The sequence below is a fragment of the Falco rusticolus genome, chromosome 2, assembly GCF_015220075.1.
Source record: "Falco rusticolus isolate bFalRus1 chromosome 2, bFalRus1.pri, whole genome shotgun sequence".
Lineage (NCBI taxonomy): Eukaryota > Metazoa > Chordata > Aves > Falconiformes > Falconidae > Falco > Falco rusticolus.
Window position 1 is genome coordinate 3,872,636 of NC_051188.1, and position 18,748 is coordinate 3,891,383.

The 18,748-nt window shown below is 52.0% G+C and overlaps 1 protein-coding gene across 1 annotated transcript in view; it reads left to right on the plus strand.

Moving 5' to 3' along the window:
* The first annotated feature begins 15,129 nt into the window (after positions 1-15,129).
* Positions 15,130-18,748, plus strand: part of CAPN5 (calpain 5) — a 57,765-nt gene continuing 54,146 nt past the window's right edge. Inside the window, exon 1 of the mRNA XM_037377030.1 lies at positions 15,130-15,237. The gene's annotated coding sequence lies outside the window, so the exon portion shown is untranslated. The remainder of the gene's footprint in view (positions 15,238-18,748) is intronic.

Below are 18,748 nucleotides of genomic sequence, written 5' to 3' on the forward strand. Positions count from 1 at the left end.
GGTACATCTGGAGCAACACTTCCTCAACTGAGGTGCCCGGAGGCAGGGACGATGCCCCATGTCCCTGGCTGAGCTGTTTTACTGATTAACAACCCACAGAAACAGCCCCCGAAGATAAAAACTGGCATGCAGTGGTGCTGTGGTGGTGGGAGCCATACCCAAAGGCACAGGGGTGCTTGTGCCTGGGGGATCACCCCGTTTCCCCTTGCTAATGGGGGACAGTAAGAGCCAGTTAGGGCCAGCATGATGCTCCATCCCCCTATCCTGCACACCCCAGCTGCCGTGCCCTAGTGCGATGCAGCCTTTCCAAGGTGGTGTTTGAAACCTCTAGGGACAGAGATGCTACAGCCTCCCCTGCCTGCCCACTCCAAAGCTAGACTTGGAAAGTTTTCCCTAATAGCTCAATTAGATACAAGCCTTGTCCCTCCTTCGGGCTTTTCTCCTTGTAAGAAGCTGAATGTGAAGGGGATTTCCATCTTACTTATTTTCTCTAAACTATGTTGCTGAGCAGGAATTTTTTTTTTAATATCACTGAACTGGAGTATTTGAGTTTTTTCCTGTCTTTAGAGCTGAAATAGAAACTTTTTAATTCTGAAACCCTTTTTTCCTCTATCTCTTGTTGGCATCAACACCTTCTTTCTGGCAAAGACATACAGCAATGAAAAGATACTTCATTGGCTCTGTATATCTAGACTTATAAAAATACCTTGTGCAAAGAGGAAAAAATCTGGATGCTTTGGGATGAATTTATATCCTTGGGCAGTATGATTTCCCAGCCTCACACATGGCAATCGGTCTTTTTGTGTTATACAACCTCTGCTGGGTCTGTTTTTTCTCTATTTTTCCACTTTAAAACATAGGGATGCCCATGTGAGACAGTGCCAACCCCCGGGAACCCTTTGAGCAAGACCAAAGGCTCCCACAGGATGTAACACCCAGGTTGGGCATCCCAAGCCTGTCCCACTGGCCCCACGCAGCAGCAAATATCTCCTTCCACAGCCCAGACCACCTGAGGTCCACTGAAAGCACCACAGTAAGCCCCAGGGCTGCATTTAGGCTGCAAATGCTTACCCAGATGAAACAAGAGGCTTCACTGAGAATTTAAGGCAAAGCTAATCATTTTGTCTTTGCTTTTCCATACCAAATACTTCACACAACACACTTGCTTGCTAATTAATGCAGCCATTTCTTCACAATGGGCAAGTAAGTGAGATTACTTGAGTTATTAAAAAATGAGGACCTGAGATTGTAAGGAGGACCATATAATTATCTAGCTGGCTGCTGTCCCCTATTGCTAGCTTGGGATATTAATTATTTTCCTGCTGATTCAGAGGGAAGATAGCCAAGCTGTGAATCAGCCCTGCCACTTCTTGCAACACCTGTCTTTTCCCTAGATCTCCTCTCCAAATCCCAGCCAGGTCTGGTAGTGCTTTGTTAATGAGATCAGGCGTAATTGCAGCACGAGCAGGTAGGGTTGCAAAGCTGGGAGAAAATTGGAGTAACAGCTTTTCCTTCCGCATTGTAAAACAGAAAATGCGAGCTGTAAGCTGGATATATTTTTCTCCAAAAGACTGATTAACATTTGCTTTTTTGCAGAATCAGAGGGTTCCTGTTTCCTTCTCCGGTGATCTTCTGGTTGCCTGCACAAGTCAGACTCCTTTAAAAAACACACTGATAATCTGAAACACAAAAAAAATCGCTTAAATTCTCAACTCATGTACACTGCCCAGCAGCCAAGATAGGCATCCTTGTGTGAGTGGAAGTAGATATGACACAGATTTAATGAGGCAAAAGCTTCTTGGCAGCACCACAGGTCTGCTCAGAAACTGCATCGTTATTCATTTACTTGACTAATGCAGTTGTGTTGTGCAAAGGGGTGGCAGGGGGGAGTAAATGGGGTTTTTTAAATGGAGGGCCAAGTAAATGTGTTTTTTTAAAAAAAAAAAAAACACAAAACAACATAGCTAACTCAGCAAGGTTTTCTGAAGCTTAGGTGGGCCTTGGGCATATTGTCGTTTTGGGGTTGGTGGAGAAGCCTTCCTGGTGTTGAGTACACTGGGAACCCTCTGAAGATTTAGGTGTCCTCATCACCATGTATGCAGTGCCCGAAGCTGCATGGCTAAAAAAAGCATTTTAAATTACTGTTATGTTCCCAGTATCTCTGACTGAGACGCTTCTGTTCTCTGAAACTTTGAAAAAGAGGGGGATCAAGGCACACAAGATGCCATTGCTATTGTTGTCATCTGCATTACTGGTGTGTGAGGTGAGTATCTGCACAATGCAGGTGGTAACCAGTAATCTCATCCACAGTGCTGGATAATTGCTGCTTTTCCCAGTATATGATAAAAAGGTGCATGTGGAGCTTTTTCAGAAATTGGTGGAATCCGTTTCACAAACTGGCAGCGATGAAAAAACCACTGGTGTCAAAGATCCTTTTGAAAAAAAGTATATTTGGGAACATCTTCTACGCACTCGCTTTGGCTACAGCACAGTATTTCCCCCTGAAATACAGAAGTTGCAGAGGAGGAAGGGGCAAAAGCCAGGCGCTAGACACCGCAAGAAACACGGATGATTTCAGAGCATGCACTGAGGGGCTGTACCCAAGTCAAGGCTCTTGTGGACTCCCAAACACAGCAGCTGAATTACGGTTCAGGGGTTAGACAAGGATGCTGCACAGTGCCTTGCTGCTGGGGTTTACATGAAGAATTACATCCCTGTTGTTTTTTCCCACACCCTCGGCTCCACCTTTCCAGTCAGTCTGTACTGCAGCAAATAAATCTTGATTGCACTAATAGTTTTATGCTTGTCTAGCGTTTGAAGCTAAGCCCGGATGATGCTGAGATGTAGAGGTGACCTTTCTAATTAATACTCAAGCAACTTCCCTGAGCTCTGTAACCGGAGACAGTCCAGGAGCAGAGGTTGGAGTTGGCTTCCTCACCAACTGCAGGAGTCAGCACAAGTGCTGGAGTTGGTGCACGCTGATGTTAGGTCAAGGTTAGGCTGGTAAGCGATATCTAAAGGAAATACCCTAGAAGCCGCCAGGACATGCCCTAGAGATGTGTCTTGCTGAAGAAGAGTAGGTTGTGGAGTGAAAATACTTGCCTTGGAAATGGTGGGGAAATGCCCAGATAAGTTCTCATGGGGTGAAAGTGGTGGGAAACGTGTATGCATGGTTCCTGGTGTGGGGGTGTGATGGGACACACGGTCACCACAGCAAATTATCCTCAGCCCTTCCGAAACCTCCGTTTCCTTGAAATGCAGTGGGTGTGAGTGGCCAGCCCACAGGTCCTGGTGGATGTTGGAGGTAGCTCAGTCAGAAATATATTGCACAAAATGAGTAAATCCCTGAGGAAAAATTCAGATCCACTGGCTGCTTGTCTTACTGTCTTGTCTTGTAGGGAATCATGAGTCATTTTAGTTGTCTTCTAGGAGCTTTGCTCCACATATGTAATAGCAAGGACTTGGTCAAGGGTGTTCCCATGAGGTCCGGCATTTGCCTGCTCCTCCTCCCCGGAGTTGGCCGCTCCAAAAGCCAAGGAGGGCAGTCCAAAAGTGACACCTGACAATCACCATCTGGAAGGACAAAGTCTCTTCTGATGCAGGAACCAGGTGGTACATTGAGGTATCTACACATTATAAATGGGCAGTATTGTTAGGCAACTGGGGAATAAGGACAAGCTCAAAACACAACAGTTTTTTAAGATTTACTTAGGAAAAGCAAATCTTGCCTTTCTGTGAGTTCTTCAGAAACAAGCCACTGGTTTGCGTAGTGAGCGTGACTGGAAGAAGAGGGAAGCGGTTATCAAGCAAAACTCAGTCTCAGTTACACCAGTACAAATCCAAAGTCATTCAACCGATCCCAACATTGATTTAGGCTTGTGAAGCCAAGATTAGAATTTGTCCTAATTTCACAACAAGCTGCTTATCTGCGAGAAGAGTTGTGTGGAAGAGCCTTGATGTGTGGCTCTGCCTTGCCTGGCTCTCTGTATGCTCTTGGGAGCTGCTGGAAACAGGAGCTTCAGATGTGTCTCTGCTAGGAGCTAAAGGCAGAGATGGTGACAGAAGGGGGAAAAAAAAACATGTTTTTTTTGGTTTTAATTTTTTTTCCCCCTCTAGGCAAGGAAGAGAATCAGCAGGAAAATTGCCTGAAAAGTTCTTGGCAGGACTATTTGGAGTCAGCATTTGTTAGGGCAGCTTCTGACCTGCCCTAAATAAAAAGCAGCTGAGAGGAGAGCGGTGCCATTTGCTCCTTCCCTTTCTCTCTGCTCCAGGGGAATGTCGGGTTGCTGGCAACCCACTTGTTTTCCAAACTATTTTGTTTCTCGCTGTGGAAAACCCCATGGAAAAATCAAGGTAATCAGCTGACCTCCTATAATGCAGCATGCTCCCAAGCAGAGGTGCATCCCTGCCAAAGCAGCTGAGCCCTGGTCCCCTCCAGCCAGGTGGTTATGGCTGAACAACGACCAAAGTCCTGGAAGGTTTGTGACCAGGAGATGGTATTGACTTCCAAGTGTTCCAGTGCCGCTGCTGCTATGAGAAACCCTGGCAAGGTGGGAGCTCTTGGCCAATGCCTTTATCTGCTGATGTCTCAGGGCTTTGGCAGAGGGCAGCACCCATAGGTCATTACTGAATGACTCTGACCTAGTCCTGGCATTCCGCTGGGGTTTCCGGAAAGATTTTATTCTTTTCAGTTGCGGAGGAACATAAGGAACATGGTGCCGGGAGTGGTTATCTTCTTGTTTTCTTTATTAGTCCAGCAAAAGGATGGATGGCAGTTAAGATGGAGGTTTACCATTGGCTATTACTCAGTTCTCTGCTGTTCCTAGGTCCATCAGCTTATGTGGAAGCCTTAAAAATTTGAGGGTTTCTCTTCTGTTTTGGCAAGATGGGTTCAAGTTCTTTGAAAACCCAGGAATAGAGGGGCCATGTCACACTTGACTTCTGGAGCCCAGAAGGAATTACAGTGGGTTAAGAGGCTGGGAAATGCTCATACCTGCATCCTCCAAGCTGCCCTTTAGGTGGTATCTCCCCATTCTGTGCAGCTGTGCAGCTGCAAACCCAGCTGAGGTTTAGCCAGGACCCTTGCCCCAGCCCTGTCTCCTTAAGTACAGATTACCTCGAAGTCCTGCAGGGCTGGGCTGGCACGTTTGAGTTTAATATCACAGCACACCCCTAGACCAGGCTTTGCAACACCATCTTTTTTTTCAGCACTTGGGCATTTTCCTCTGAAGTTGCTTGTTTATGAGCAGGTGAGTACTCACCTACGTAGATCAGATCGATGTGGGGTAGGAAAGCTGTTAAGAGTAAGCCCAGCTCTCCTCTAATTACGCATGGCTGAGCAAAAGACTGCTCAGATGGCCAAGGAACTGGGGACATGAGCACTGTTTCCCACACTTGTGTCACCCGGTGTCACCATCAAGGAGGAGGATTCAGGACAGAGGAGAAGGGTAAATGCTCAAGCAGCCCTGTGCTGCCAGACCTTGATCTGTGATACCTGAGCTGCCTCCTGTAGATAGAATCACGGACAACCTTTCCTCTGCTGATTTACCTTGCTAGCTTTTCAGAGGAAGGCCAATCTCTTAGCATCTCCCTGGGCCACAGCTCCCCCACAATCTCAGCTGCAGCATCAAATCTCTCCTCCAGTATAAACCCTGATATCATGTTTTCGTTTCTCTTCAAGCAAGCTTCTTGCTATTTGACTTCTTGTCTTGCTTAACAGCGGCTGTCCCATTAAAAAGCTCTCTGATTTGTGGCTGTGCAGAAGTAAGTGCTGATACAGACAATTAAGTGGAGAATTTAATGGTATGGATTTCCCAGCAGAGTTATCAATTAGCGTGAGCTGTTTGCCAGCCGGCCGCTGTGCAGTTCACAGCGTGGGCACGTCCTGAACTGTGGCCGATGTGTTCACCAGGTCAGTGAGGCAGAGGGCAGTTTCATCAGGGCTTATGGTTTCCACCTTGCATGTTATGCAGGAACAGGGAGAAAATGGGCCTTTTCCTGATGAATGGTTATGAGTTGGATCTTTGGTTGGAAACGTCTCTTCTGGCCAGGCGTTCCTATCATTAAAGAACTGAGTGCCATGATCATGCTGCTTTCCTGTGAAAGGCCATGCCATAAGCTACAAGGTGTGGATCTGTTGGCTCCCAGTGACTCCAGGTCATACTTGCCCAGTTTACTCACTGATTTTTTGCTGTGGTTCTATGATATTCCTACCTTAGCTGGTCCATGGTAGTGCATGGTAGAGAAGAATGGAAAGGGAAGAGATGCCTGGTCTTAGGGAGCTCTTAAACTAGGAGGAAAAGGGTATTACAAGGTCTAATAGCTGCAAGAAGATGCTGGTGAAGTTCAAATGGGAAATGAAATACAAATATTAACAGAAGAGGTATGCAGCTACTGCACTGTCTGCCAAGAGAGGTGGAAAAATCTCAGGTGAGGACCTGTTTGCATGAGTGACTAAAGCATCTCAGATGCCCTCTGAGACCTTCACCCAGCCGCTGCCCAAGCTTTTTTGTGGGAGGAGCATTACCAAGTTCAGGCCCCAGCTGCATTTTGCAAGGGGGCTCTCCCTGGACCATGCCTCCTGGGGCTCCACAGGGCCTCGGTGAGCATCACAACACTGCCTTTCAATAGCTTCAACTTCTCCATCATAGTCAAGGACAGCAATTGGGCTTCTCATCCAAGAGCTGCTTTGCCAAAAACCCAAAAGGAGTTGCTATAGTTTCCCTTTTTGTTACCAACTGCTGGTCTTTTGGTGACGATGACCCCCATAAATAAAACAGCTAATTAATGTCCTTCTCATCCCACCAGTGATTGACTATGACCTTGAATGACTTTGCTTAATTTAACTTTCTCAACCAGCTATTTTTGACGGCGAATAATTTAACATCCTTGTGACCCCAGTCTTGTCTCTCTCCTGCCAACTGACACTGCAGTTTAAATGAACAGCAATAAATAAATACATATCTGCAGAGGGACCTAAATGACTCCCATTACTGGAGCATCTGAAGGCCTGCTTAAATAAATCAAGTGAGTAGGAGATTATGCTGCAATCATGTGGAGAGGGAAAGGAGAGAATACATTACTGGTATTTTAGAGGCTGCAACCAAGGCAAAAAACTTTGTAGAATCCAGAAAAATTAGTTTTAATTCAAGTGCAAATGGATGATCAGAGGAATCACAGTAGGCTCATTTCTTGATATCTTCAAAGAGGAGCAGAAGGCTGCAACCTGATGGAGGCAAGAGTGCTCAGATTGCTCTCGCCAGCTAGCTCCTGTGCTGGGCAATGGGGCCGTTGGAGGTTGCTCCCCACATCTCCACAGCATGAAAATGAGGATATGGGCACCAACCGCCCACCTGCAGTCACCTTCTCACTTTCCTCCCCCAAATGTGCCCTCGGAGTGGGAGAGCTGGCCTCGTAGGAGCAGGGGTGGCAAGAGTGTGTAGTTCTTCTCCCACCACCCTGGGCAGAAGACCCTCACCTTGAAGCACCTCAAGACCAAACTTCATGTTGGGGGTCTGCTGCATGAGCAAAAACAACAAATTATTCCCACAAGGGCGGAAGACCTAAGTCATCTGCTTTGAAATCCCAGAAGAATAATTAAATCTCATTTGTTGAAGGAATGACCAGCTGTAATTTTCCTCCTCCACTTTGCCTTTCACCTTATTCCTACTTATGTTTGGGGTCTGGTTTTAAAGCATCACTATTTCTTCCTTCCCCTCTGTGTAGCTCTCATGTCACTGCCATCACCACGGCCTCATTTGCATCATGCTGCCGAGCAACAAAGTGTCGTTATAAATCGTATTTACATAATTTCCCTTCCTTTCTGAGGCTGAAATTGAAAATGCAACTAAGTTAATCAACAAGATCTGGGCCTGCAATGAGAGTGAGCTCAGACTCCATGTCCCTGCAGAGAGATGGGAGCAGCTGGGGACCCACTCGCTGCCTTAATTCAGCAGAGGAGCTTTTCCCTAATGTTTTCCAGCTTTTCCCTAATGCTTTCCAGCCCGTCAACATAATAAAAGCTGGACTCCTGCTGCTGCTTTGTCTCAAGAATAAGCATATTTTCTCTTGTTTTTCAGTTTTCCTTCCTCCTCTTTTTAATCCCTTCATCTGGCACTGCACAGCATCACCCATCACCCCCATGGGTGTCAAACTCCCCCACGTGTACCCCAGTCCCCACATCCCCCACAGCAAGATACTCCCCCTTAGCAACTTTGGGGTCAAATAAGGGAAATAGTGCATTAGAAATTTACCTATTTACTTTCATTGCCATTAAAGCAAGCTAACTGGGCGGGCGGTGTCTGTACAGGTGGGAGGAATGACGGGTGATGATAATTAATTAACACTGATGGAGTGTCACCCCATTTAAGCACATTGCAAATCAAAACGGGCTGTATGCTCTCCCTGCCCACCCAGGGAGCAACAGCAGCACCCATCCCTGCCCTAGTCTGCCTGGCAGCTGGTTTTTGGGCCGCTACCGATGATTTTAGGGCTGGAGACCTTTTTAGGATCATCTCTTCCCCCTTACAAACCTTCAGAGACTGAGGGTTTCTCTTTTTTTTTTTTTTTTTTCCTTTGCCTTTTGCTGCTGGAGTTTCTTACCGTGGTGGGGTTGATGGTTCAGCACTGTACGTGACCAGGCTCAGGACCTAATATGGGGTCCTAAATACAGTGTCCTAAACCCCTGTGGGTTTTAGGGTTATTTTCCTAGGTGACTTTTGATGAAGGGAGAGAAAAGGGGTGTGTGAAACAGGACTCTTCCACTGACCCAGTTCTGGGCAGAACCAGATCACAGCAGCCCCAAGATCTGTAGGAGAGAGGGGAAAACAAGCACAGAGAAGGAAAACATGACAAAATGTCTTTTGCTGCCAAAGAAAGTATTTGTGGAACAACAGATTTTTGGCTTTCCTATTCCTTCAACTAATACAATTATTTAAATTCATTTAACACGAGTATCACACAAACTGAATAAGTAATGAATTTCTCATAAAATTAACAGGAAAACACTAAGAACCTTAATATGAAAAGTCCAGAAGTGTTTCAGATAATAAGAAACTTGATGAAATGGTTTGCCCTAGGGAAGGCAAATCACCCATGTGATTTGTGGTGACCATGTGCCATTGCAGGTGACACCGCAGTCGGAAGAGGAGCTCATGCCAGGCCAACGCTGCTCCCGGCACAGCCTCCTATCTAATTTTATAACAAAAATTTCACTGCATTACTGCAAATGTGGCAAGCAGATGTCCTTAAGTGTTTGCTTTGTCATAGAATCACAGAATTGTTTAGATTGGAAAAGACCTTTAAGATCATCAAGTCCAACCATTAACCCAGCACTGCCAAGGCCATCACTAAACCATGTCCCTAAGAACTGCATCTACGTGGTTTTTAAACACCTGAATCACCACCACCCTGGGCAGCCTGCAGCCTCCTGCCAGGCAGCTGTAGGGAGCCAGAAGGTCCCCCCTGAGCCCCCTTTTCCCCAGGCTGAGCCCCCCCAGCTCCCCCCGCCCCCCCCGAGCGGTGCCGCAGCCCCTTCCCCAGCCCCTGCCCGGCTCTGGACACGCTCCAGCCCCTCCGGGTCTGCCTGGGGGTGAGGGGCCCAACGCTGAGCCCAGGGCTCGAGGGGCGGCCGCACCAGGGCCCGGCACAGGGGGACGGGCACTGCCTGGCCCTGCTGGCCACGCTGCTGCTGACACCGGCCAGGGCGCTGCTGGCCGCCGTGGCCACCTGGGCACACGGGGGGCTCATGCCCAGCCGGCTGCCGACCAGCCCCCCCAGGCCCTTCCCCGCCGGGCAGTTCCCAGCCCCCTGCCCCCAGCCCGCAGCGCTGTGGGGGGCTGGTGTGACCCACGGGCAGGGCCCGGCACTCAGCCCTGTTGGGCCTCATACAACTGGCCTCGGCCCCTCGGCCCGGCCTGCCCAGACCCCCTGCAGAGCCCCCTGCCCCCCAGCAGGTCACACTGCCCCCAGCTCGTGTCCTCTGCAAACCCACTGCGGGTGCGCTCCAGCCCCTCGTCCAGGTCCCTGATGAAGACATCAAACAGGACTGGCCCCAGCGCTGGTCCCTGGGGACACCACCTGTGCCCGGTGCCAGCGGGATGTGACTCCATTCCCCACCACGCTCTGGGCCCGGCCACCCAGCCAGCTTGTTACCCAGCGCAGAGCACACCGGTCCCAGCCCTGGGCACCAGTTCCTCCAGGAGATGCTCTGGGAAACGGTGTCAAGGGCTTTGCTAAGGTCCAGGTAGGCACCATCCACAGCCTTTCCTGCATCCACTGGGTGGGTCACCTTGTCCTAGAAGCAGATCAGGTTCATCAAGCAGGACCTGCCTTTCATAACCCCATACTGTCAGGGCCTGATCCCCTGGTTGTCCTGCATGTGCCCTGTGATGGCGCTCAGGATGATCTGCTCCATAACATTCCCCAGCACCGAGGTCAGGCTGACAGGCCTGTAGCTCCCCGGACCCTCCTTCCAGCCCTGCCTGTAGATGGACATTACACTGGCTGACGTCACGTCAAGTGGGACCTGCCCAGTCCTCCAGGACTGCTGGTAAATGATGGAGAGCGGCTCGGTGAGCACTGCCAGCAGCTCCCTCAGTGCCCTCGGGTGGATCCCACCCAGCCCCATGGACTTGTGCATGTCTCAGTGGTGTAGCAGGTCACTGGCCATTTCCCCATGGATTACGGGGGCTTCACTCTGTCCCTGTCTCTGTCTCCCAGCTCAGGGGGCTGGGTACCCCGAGAACAACTGGTCTTACTATTAAAGGCTGCAGCAACGGCATTAAGTACTGTTGGGGTTCTGCAGACCTGCTGCAGACCCCAACAAAGTACCTCAGGCTTTTCCTCAGCTTGTGTCACTGTGTTTCCTCCCACATCCGATAAAGGATGTAGATTCTCCTTAGCCCTCCTATTTTTGCTGATGTATTTATAGAAACATTTTTAGTTGTCTTTTACAGCTGTAGCCAGATTCAGTTCTAATTGTATGTTGGCCCTTCTCATTTTCTCCCTGCATAACCTCTCGACATCCCTGTAGTCCTCCAGAGCTGCCTGCCCCTTCTTCCAAACGTCACAAACTCTCCTTTTTCCCTGAGTTCCAGCCAGGCTGGTTGTCTTCCCCACCGGGTCATCTTTCAGCACGTGGGGACAGCCCGCTCCGGTGCCTTTTAAGTGTTCTTTCCCGAATATGTCCAGCTTCCTGGGTCCTTCTCCCGTCAGGACAGCCTCCCCTGGGACTGCCAGCCAGGCCCCGCAACAGGCCAAGTCTGCCCTCCAGAAGTCCGAGGTGGCGGTTCTGCTGATCCCTCCTTGCTTCTCCAGGAATCAAAAACTGTCGTGATCGCTGTGGCCCAGATGGCCTCCAGCCATCGTGTCACCCACCAGCCCTTCTCTGTTTGCAAACAGCAGGTCCCATGGGGGCCTTCCCTCGCTGGGTGCCTCACCAGCTCTGTCGGGAAGGTCTCTCCCACACACTCCAGCAGCTCCCAGACTGTTCCCTCTCTGCTGATGACATTTCCAGCAGGCACCTGGTAACTTGCAGTGCCCCATGAGAACAAGGGCTCCTATCGTGAGACTTCTCCCCGCTGCTTATAGAGCATTTCGCCTGCCTCTTCGTCCTGGTTGGGCAGTCTAGAACAGACTCCCACCGTGATATCGGCCTTGTTGGCCTTCCCCCGATTCTTACCTGTAAAGACTTGACCCTTTCATCACCGTAATCAGACTCTTCTAGATAAAAACACTTCCTAACATAAAGGGCTGCCCAACCACCTCTCTTTCCTTGTCTATCCCTTCTGAAGAGTTTATAGCTGTCCACTGCAGCACTCCAGTTCTGCCAGTCATCCCACCATGTTTCTGTAATGGCAACTATGTCTGTTGAAATTTTGAGGCCCAACAGGGCTGAGTGCCGGGCCCTGCCCGTGGGTCACACCAGCCCCCCACAGCGCTGCGGGCTGGGGGCAGGGGGCTGGGAACTGCCCGGCGGGGAAGGGCCTGGGGGGGCTGGTCGGCAGCCGGCTGGGCATGAGCCCCCCGTGTGCCCAGGTGGCCACGGCGGCCAGCAGCGCCCTGGCCGGTGTCAGCAGCAGCGTGGCCAGCAGGGCCAGGCAGTGCCCGTCCCCCTGTGCCGGGCCCTGGTGCGGCCGCCCCTCGGGCCCTGGGCTCAGCGTTGGGCCCCTCACCCCCAGACAGACCCGGAGGGGCTGGAGCGTGTCCAGAGCCGGGCAGGGGCTGGGGAAGGGGCTGCGGCACAGCTCGGGGGGGGGCGGGAGGATCTGGGGGGGCTCAGCCTGGGGAAAAGGGGGCTCAGGGGGGACCTTACTGCTTTGTACAACTGCCTGGCAGGAGGCTGCAGGCTGCCCAGGTTGGTCTCTGCTCCCAGGTAACAAGCGACAGGACAAGAGGAAATGGCCTCAAGGTGCACCAGGGGAAGTTTACATTGGAGATCGGGAAAAATTTCTTCCCCAGAAGTGTGGTCAGGCGCTGGACCAGGCTGCCCAGGGTGGTGGTGATTCAGGTGTTTAAAAACCACGTAGATGCAGTTCTTAGGGACATGGTTTAGTGATGGCCTTGGCAGTGCTGGGTTAATGGTTGGACTTGATGATCTTAAAGGTCTTTTCCAATCTAAACAATTCTGTGATTCTATGTCATATTTATTCTGCTGTGCAACAGCTTCCAGCTCTTCCTGTTTGTTGCCCATGCTGTGTGCATTGGTGTGGATGTACTTCAGTTGGGCCATTGATCCCACCACCTTTCGGGGAGAGAAGCCCTAATTCCTATGTGACTATTCTCAGGTACTTCCGTGGTTTCCAACACACCAGTAACCCTAGCGTCTCTGTCCCCTACCTCCACTGAGACAGCAGACCAAAGGATCTCACTAGCGCATCGTCCCTCAAACATCGGTGTGCTGCCCCCAGGCTCTCCTCTAGAGAGCCTGGATTTATCCCTTTCCCCCTTCAAATCCAGTTTAAATGTCTTTCACTGAGCCCTGCTAACTCCTGCACAAGGATACTTTTCCCACTTGGAGACAGTTATACCCCTCTGGTGTCATGTAAACTGACCCAGGATCAAAAAACCTAAAATTCTGCCAGCAAGCTCAGAGCCAGGTATTGATCTACTGGGTGTTCCTGTTTCTTCCCTCATCATTCCCTGGAACTGGAAGGACAGGGGAGAACACCGCTTGTGCTCCTGATCCCTTAACGAGTTGTCCCAAGGCCCTGAAGTCTCTCTTGATTGCCTTCGGATTTCTTGTTGCAACTTCATTGCTGCCCACCTGAAAAATCACTAATGGATAGTAACCTGAGGGGCATACCAGGGTGGGAAACTTTCTCTTCACATCTTTAACTCAGGCCCAGGGAGGCACTAGACTTCCCTAAGAAGTGGGTCTTGTCTGCATATTGGCCCTGCTGTTTCGTTCAGAAGGGAGTCCCCTATAACAGTGACCCATCTTTTTTTCTTTATGGAAGCAGTTTTGACACAGGACATAGGCCAACTTAACCGTAGTGACACCTCCATGCTAGATGAACCACCATCCTCATCGTTGTTTGGTTCTACTTGCAGAGCCTTGTACCATCATGCACAGGCACTTGGGATGGTGGGGTAGTCACAGAGGGGCTGTGCCTGCTGCCAGCCAGGAACTTGTCACCATTGTCCCCATTCCTTCAGTCACTGTGTTCTGCCGGGAGGACAGGACAGGGAATCCTCTGTGTCATGCATCCTGTCTCCTGTGGGGACTGTCCCAGGGAAGGTGGGGTGCAATTCCTGTTGCTGGCAGGTTAACAGGGCAGGCTAACCTTTAGTCCTGTTTTTTTGTCATCTGAATGATTCTAATCACCCATAATTTTGAATATGAAAAGTTTATTCCCATCATTTACAACCATTCTCTTCATTTATTCTTCCCTTGCCATCTCTTTTTGGCCTAACTTACGATAAACCCTGAATACTGCCACTAAAGCTAGTGTGTCAAGTCAGAGCATCAGATCAGGGCTGCCCATGCCAGAGAGTCTGTAAAACCCCACTGGCCCCTTCCCACCATGAGGGATGCACTTTTGGGTGGGTCATGTTTATTTTTCCCCTCCTGGATGTGTGTTTGTGGGCTGCAAGTGCATGTTTTCCAGCGTGGGGGAACAGCCAGTATCATAGGGACACAGCCGGTATCACCAGCCCTGTGAGACCTGTTGCATGTCCACCTCTGTGGATGTGGTGCAGGGGGCCCGAGTGCTTGCCCAGCCTTTGTCCCCCCTCCCCGGTGCCTCAGTTTCCCTCTTGCACAACAGAAAAAGGGAATAACTTTGGTCTTGGGCTGGAAAACATGTCTCCTTCAAGCCCTGTGGTCCTGCCCAACAGCATTCCTGACTGGGGGACGTCCCCTCTGCACCCACATCCTGCAAGCCCTGATGACTCTCCCCTGCACCCTCCATGGGTGATGTCCTAACGCACCCCAGCTGCCTGGTGCCTGGGTGGCCCTGATGTGCAGTGCCCAGCTGGTGTTGGTGCATGGTGCCCCAGTTTGCCCAGTTCCCAGTCCCAGTGTAAGGTCCCAGGCACTGCCAGTAGGACCATGTCCCAGTGTCTAGTGCCAGGGCAATGCTGGTCCCAGTGCTGGTCCAAGTTCCAGTGCCTGGGAGGTCCCGGTGGCTGGTCCCAGCTCCCAGTACCTTGGTGGTGGTACTGGTGCCTGGGCAGCCCCAGTTGCCTGCTCCAGTCCCCCATTTGGGTGGTGCCAGCCCCAGTTCCCACTGATGGGCCCATTTCCCGGACGATCCCAGCTCTTAGGGCCTGGGCAATGCCAGACCCAGATCCCACTCCCCAGTGGGGTTCCCAGTTCACCAGACTGGTCCCCAGTCACGGGCGCAGGTTCTGGACCAGCGCCAGCCAGTGCCGCTCCCCATTTCCCGCTGCCAGGCGGTGAGAGTCCCAGATCCCAGCGGTGGGGAGAGCCGCTTCCCGGTCCCAGTGCCAGTTCCCGATCCTGGTTCCTGATCCCGGTCCCGGTGCCGGGTGCCAGTTCCCGATCCCGGTCTCCGTTCCCGGTGCATGTCCCCGTTCCCAGTGCCGGTCCCCCTTCCCGGTCCCCGGTCCCAGTGCCGGTCCCTGTTCGCGGTGCCTGTCCCAGCGCAGGCGCGGCGGCGGCGGCCGCTGCCCGCCCCGTCGGGGCGGTGCTTGCGGGAGGCGAAGCGCTGCGGGCAGCGGCGCGCCCGGAGCGGCGGCACCGGCCACCGGCATCGGGGCACCGGCACCGGGCAGGTAAGGCGAGCCCCGGCCCCGGGGAGCGGCGGGGGCGGCTTGTCCCTGCACCCCCCCCCCCGCTGCTGCTCCCGCGGCGGGGAGGCGGCTCCGCGCCCTGCCCGGGGGTCCAGCCACCCCCTCGGGGGATGCTCAGGGCACCTGTGGCTGTGGGAACCCCCGGGCAGCTGCATGCTGGGGGGTGGGGGTGTGTAAGATCGGGGGGGAGACGCAAAAAAAGCTATAAGCGGGCCCCCGCCCCCTCCCCTGCGCTGCCTTGCCGGGAGCACGGTGCTGCCCTTGCCTTTAGCGGGCGCTGGTGGGAGGTCGCGTTTTCGGGGACGCTGGAAGTCGGGGTGCGTGCGGCTGGTGCATCTGCAAGTCGCACCCCGGATGGTTAAAACCCCTCAGCTGCTCCCAGTCCGGCTTGTTTCTGCTGGCGGAGCCAAGCTGGGCAGAAACTTTCAGCCATGAGGCCTCGGTGCTGGCTGGAGAAGGAGGATTTCTGCACTGGGAAAAAACCCTGAGGTTTCAGTATTGTTCTTTGTTCCGTTTTTTTTGGGACAAACCCAAGGGCTTTTAGAAAGTCTCATGGAAAGTTAAGGCGAGAGAGAGCTCCTGCCCGTGGGGCAGACCAGGCTGCTACTGGGGCGCAGGGCACTGGTGGCTTTTTGGATTTCTAAGCAGAGATGTGAATCTGGATTTCCCATATCCCAGAGGTAGGAGGCACCATCCATTTCTCCCTTTCTTTTTGCCCTGAAAAATATAATTTCGGATCTGAGAAACCAGGCCGGTGCTTTCTGATGATGTCCGATCAGAAGTGGCTCCGGTCCTCTGTCCCTCACCTCCCACTCCAGTAGCTGCCAGGTGAGCACAGGCTGCTCGCCTGGCTCCGCAGATCCACCTGCATGCGATGCTTGGATTTGTTACTAATTATTTATTACTGATTACCATTATGTTTCTGCCTGGATGCTGTATTAGCTCTGAGCTTGGTGGGGAGTGCAGGCAGACATGGCAAACAGAGATGAAAGCAGGGCAGCAAGCACAGTGGGTCGCAGAGGATGCTGTTAAATCCTCAGCTGCTTTTCTTGCTGCATCCAGCAAGGACCGAGCTGCAGACTTTCCCCGGGGTGCCTTTCATCTCCACCCGCTCTTCCATCTTAGGGGGCTCGGATCCTCCTCCCGGGCTCAGCCTGGTGTCCGAGTGTGCTGAACTTGTGTTATACCGGGGTGAGGGCAACACAGCGTCCCTGCAGCTGCATCTCCCACGCTCTGCACGTGGGTGTTGGGTAGCCCAAGGCAGATGCATCCATGCCCGCCCATGCTGCTCGGGGCAGCAGTGAACTGAGGAGGAGCAAGCTTACAGGTGCAGGTGAGAGCAGGTGTCACCTGTTGGGAGCATCCTTGGGGCTGCAAGAACCAGGGAGTGGGAAAAGCAGAGCCAGGTGAGGATGGAGGAGCACTGCCTGATTGGGGTGCTGACCACTTAGCTCCTGCTCAGTGCAGCATCCTGCTATAGGCACGTATGTCCTGGTGCAATCTATTTCCTTCCCTGCCCCTCCCAGGAGCATCAGCTGCCTCCTTCTTCCTTAAGTAGCTCCTTAATGTGAATTGCCTGGGGCTCAGCTCCAGCCCATGAGCCAGGCAGCGGGGTTGCAAAACCCAAGAAGGGCTGATGCATGCTCTTTGAGAGACCCTCTGTCCTTGGGAGCTGGATGTGAGGTCTAAATTCTGTCTGCAACAGGTGTGTGCATACAGATGCTGCTGTGTATGTGGGGGCTGGTTCGCTTGGTGTCTGGTGCTTGCCAGGAGCTGTGTGCTAGAATTGGTTGGGAAAAACTTTCTCGTTGGCAGCAGAGTTGAGGATCAAGGCATTAGTGAAAGGAAAAGCAGGTTTTGAGGAAGGCAGCAGGGCTTCTATAGCAGGCCCTGCTCAGAGTAGAAATCAAGCCCCTTTATCATGTCTTAGGGACACCCCACGTGACATGCAGAAGCAAAGCGGTGACACCTAAAAAAGAAGCAAAGCAACATGACTAAGGCACTTGGGAGGTTTGTGGCAGACTCAACTCCAGCCCTGCTGTCTGCCATCTGCCCCCGCTCCTTGCCCATTCTGGTAAGAGATTACTTAGGTGGGGCTTTGACATGGCCGTGAGCCCAGCAAAATCCCCGGGTGGCTGCCGTCTCCCCTGCAGCGCTGTCCGTTCAAGGCAGCTCTTCCAGCTGGTGATGGATGCCCATGGAGAGCTACCTCAGGCATCCTCAAGCCCTGAGGTGGGATGGTGGGGTGGTGGAACCCTAGGACTGTTACCAAGGGGGCTGTGCTTTGCCTGTGGGTTTGCTCTCATTTTTAGGCAAAGGAGGTGATACAGGTCTCCTTTGGACTTGAAGGGGCTTTACACACCTAGCATGTGGGATTATGTCAGTGGAGAAGACTTCTGCCAAGGGGTGGGGTGGGGTGGCTAGGGAAGGTGGCAAAGGACACTGCTGGATGGATTAACCCCATGCAGGAGAGCTTAAATCTGCTTGAAGCTTTTAAGGGAAGATCTGAGCTCATTCTCATTTTTAATGCTGTGTTTAACCTGCAAAACCAAACTGAGAGGCACCATCCGTATGGGGTGGATACGCTGCTCGGCCAGAGGGAAGGGGCTGACCTCGAGGGTGAGTTGCAGTGTGTGGGCACGTCCTCTAGGACATCTATCAGTGGGACATTGTATGGCTGGGCTTTGTGCTACGTTTGGAGGCTGAATCATGTTGGGACAGCCGAGACTGGGGGTTCAGGGCCTGTTGGTGCTGGGTGCCACTGGGAGCACTGCAAAAAGGCAAGGGGAACCAGGCAAAGGGTGTTTGTGGGACAGGGTTATGGAAGAGTTAACACGGAGGAATGGGGCTCTGAGATCTGGTGCTTGAGAAGGATTAACTCAGCCTGGAGCAGGTGCAGGGAATCTGGGCTGTGAGGCTGATCAGAGGGATGGAGAGCTATTATACCAGGCTATAAAAGCTCAGCGAAACAAAGGCAGAGAGGGGATGTGCTTGCTGACTATAAATACATCCAAGGGGTGAACACCAGGGAAGCAGAAGAGCTATTTAAACTGGAGGACAGGATTGGCGTGGGGACAAATGGGTGTGAATTCATTTAATTTAGCTTGGGAGGCTTATCTAGAGGCTCTGCAATTGCATCCCATCGGAGGAGGCTAGGAGAGTGTGAATTAGAGCACATTACCTCTCCTCTAAGGTGCCTGACTATGGTATGAGGAGGATTTGGGGCTTGTCAATGTAGGAGGCCAGGACCCTCTGGTCCAGACACCCGGTCCTGGTATCTCCTTTGGGAAGGGCTGTTAGCCAAGCAGGTCTCACCACCTGCCTCATGCAGGACCAGACCAGGCACAAAGCAGATGAAGCCCAGCCATGTCACCGAGATATTTTTTTTTTGTCTTTGATTATGCCTCAAAAAATCCCAGCTGTCCCTTCCCTGGTCGCTGTACAGATTAATAACAAAGCATCTATGCTTTAAGAAGGCTTTGGATCTGATCCC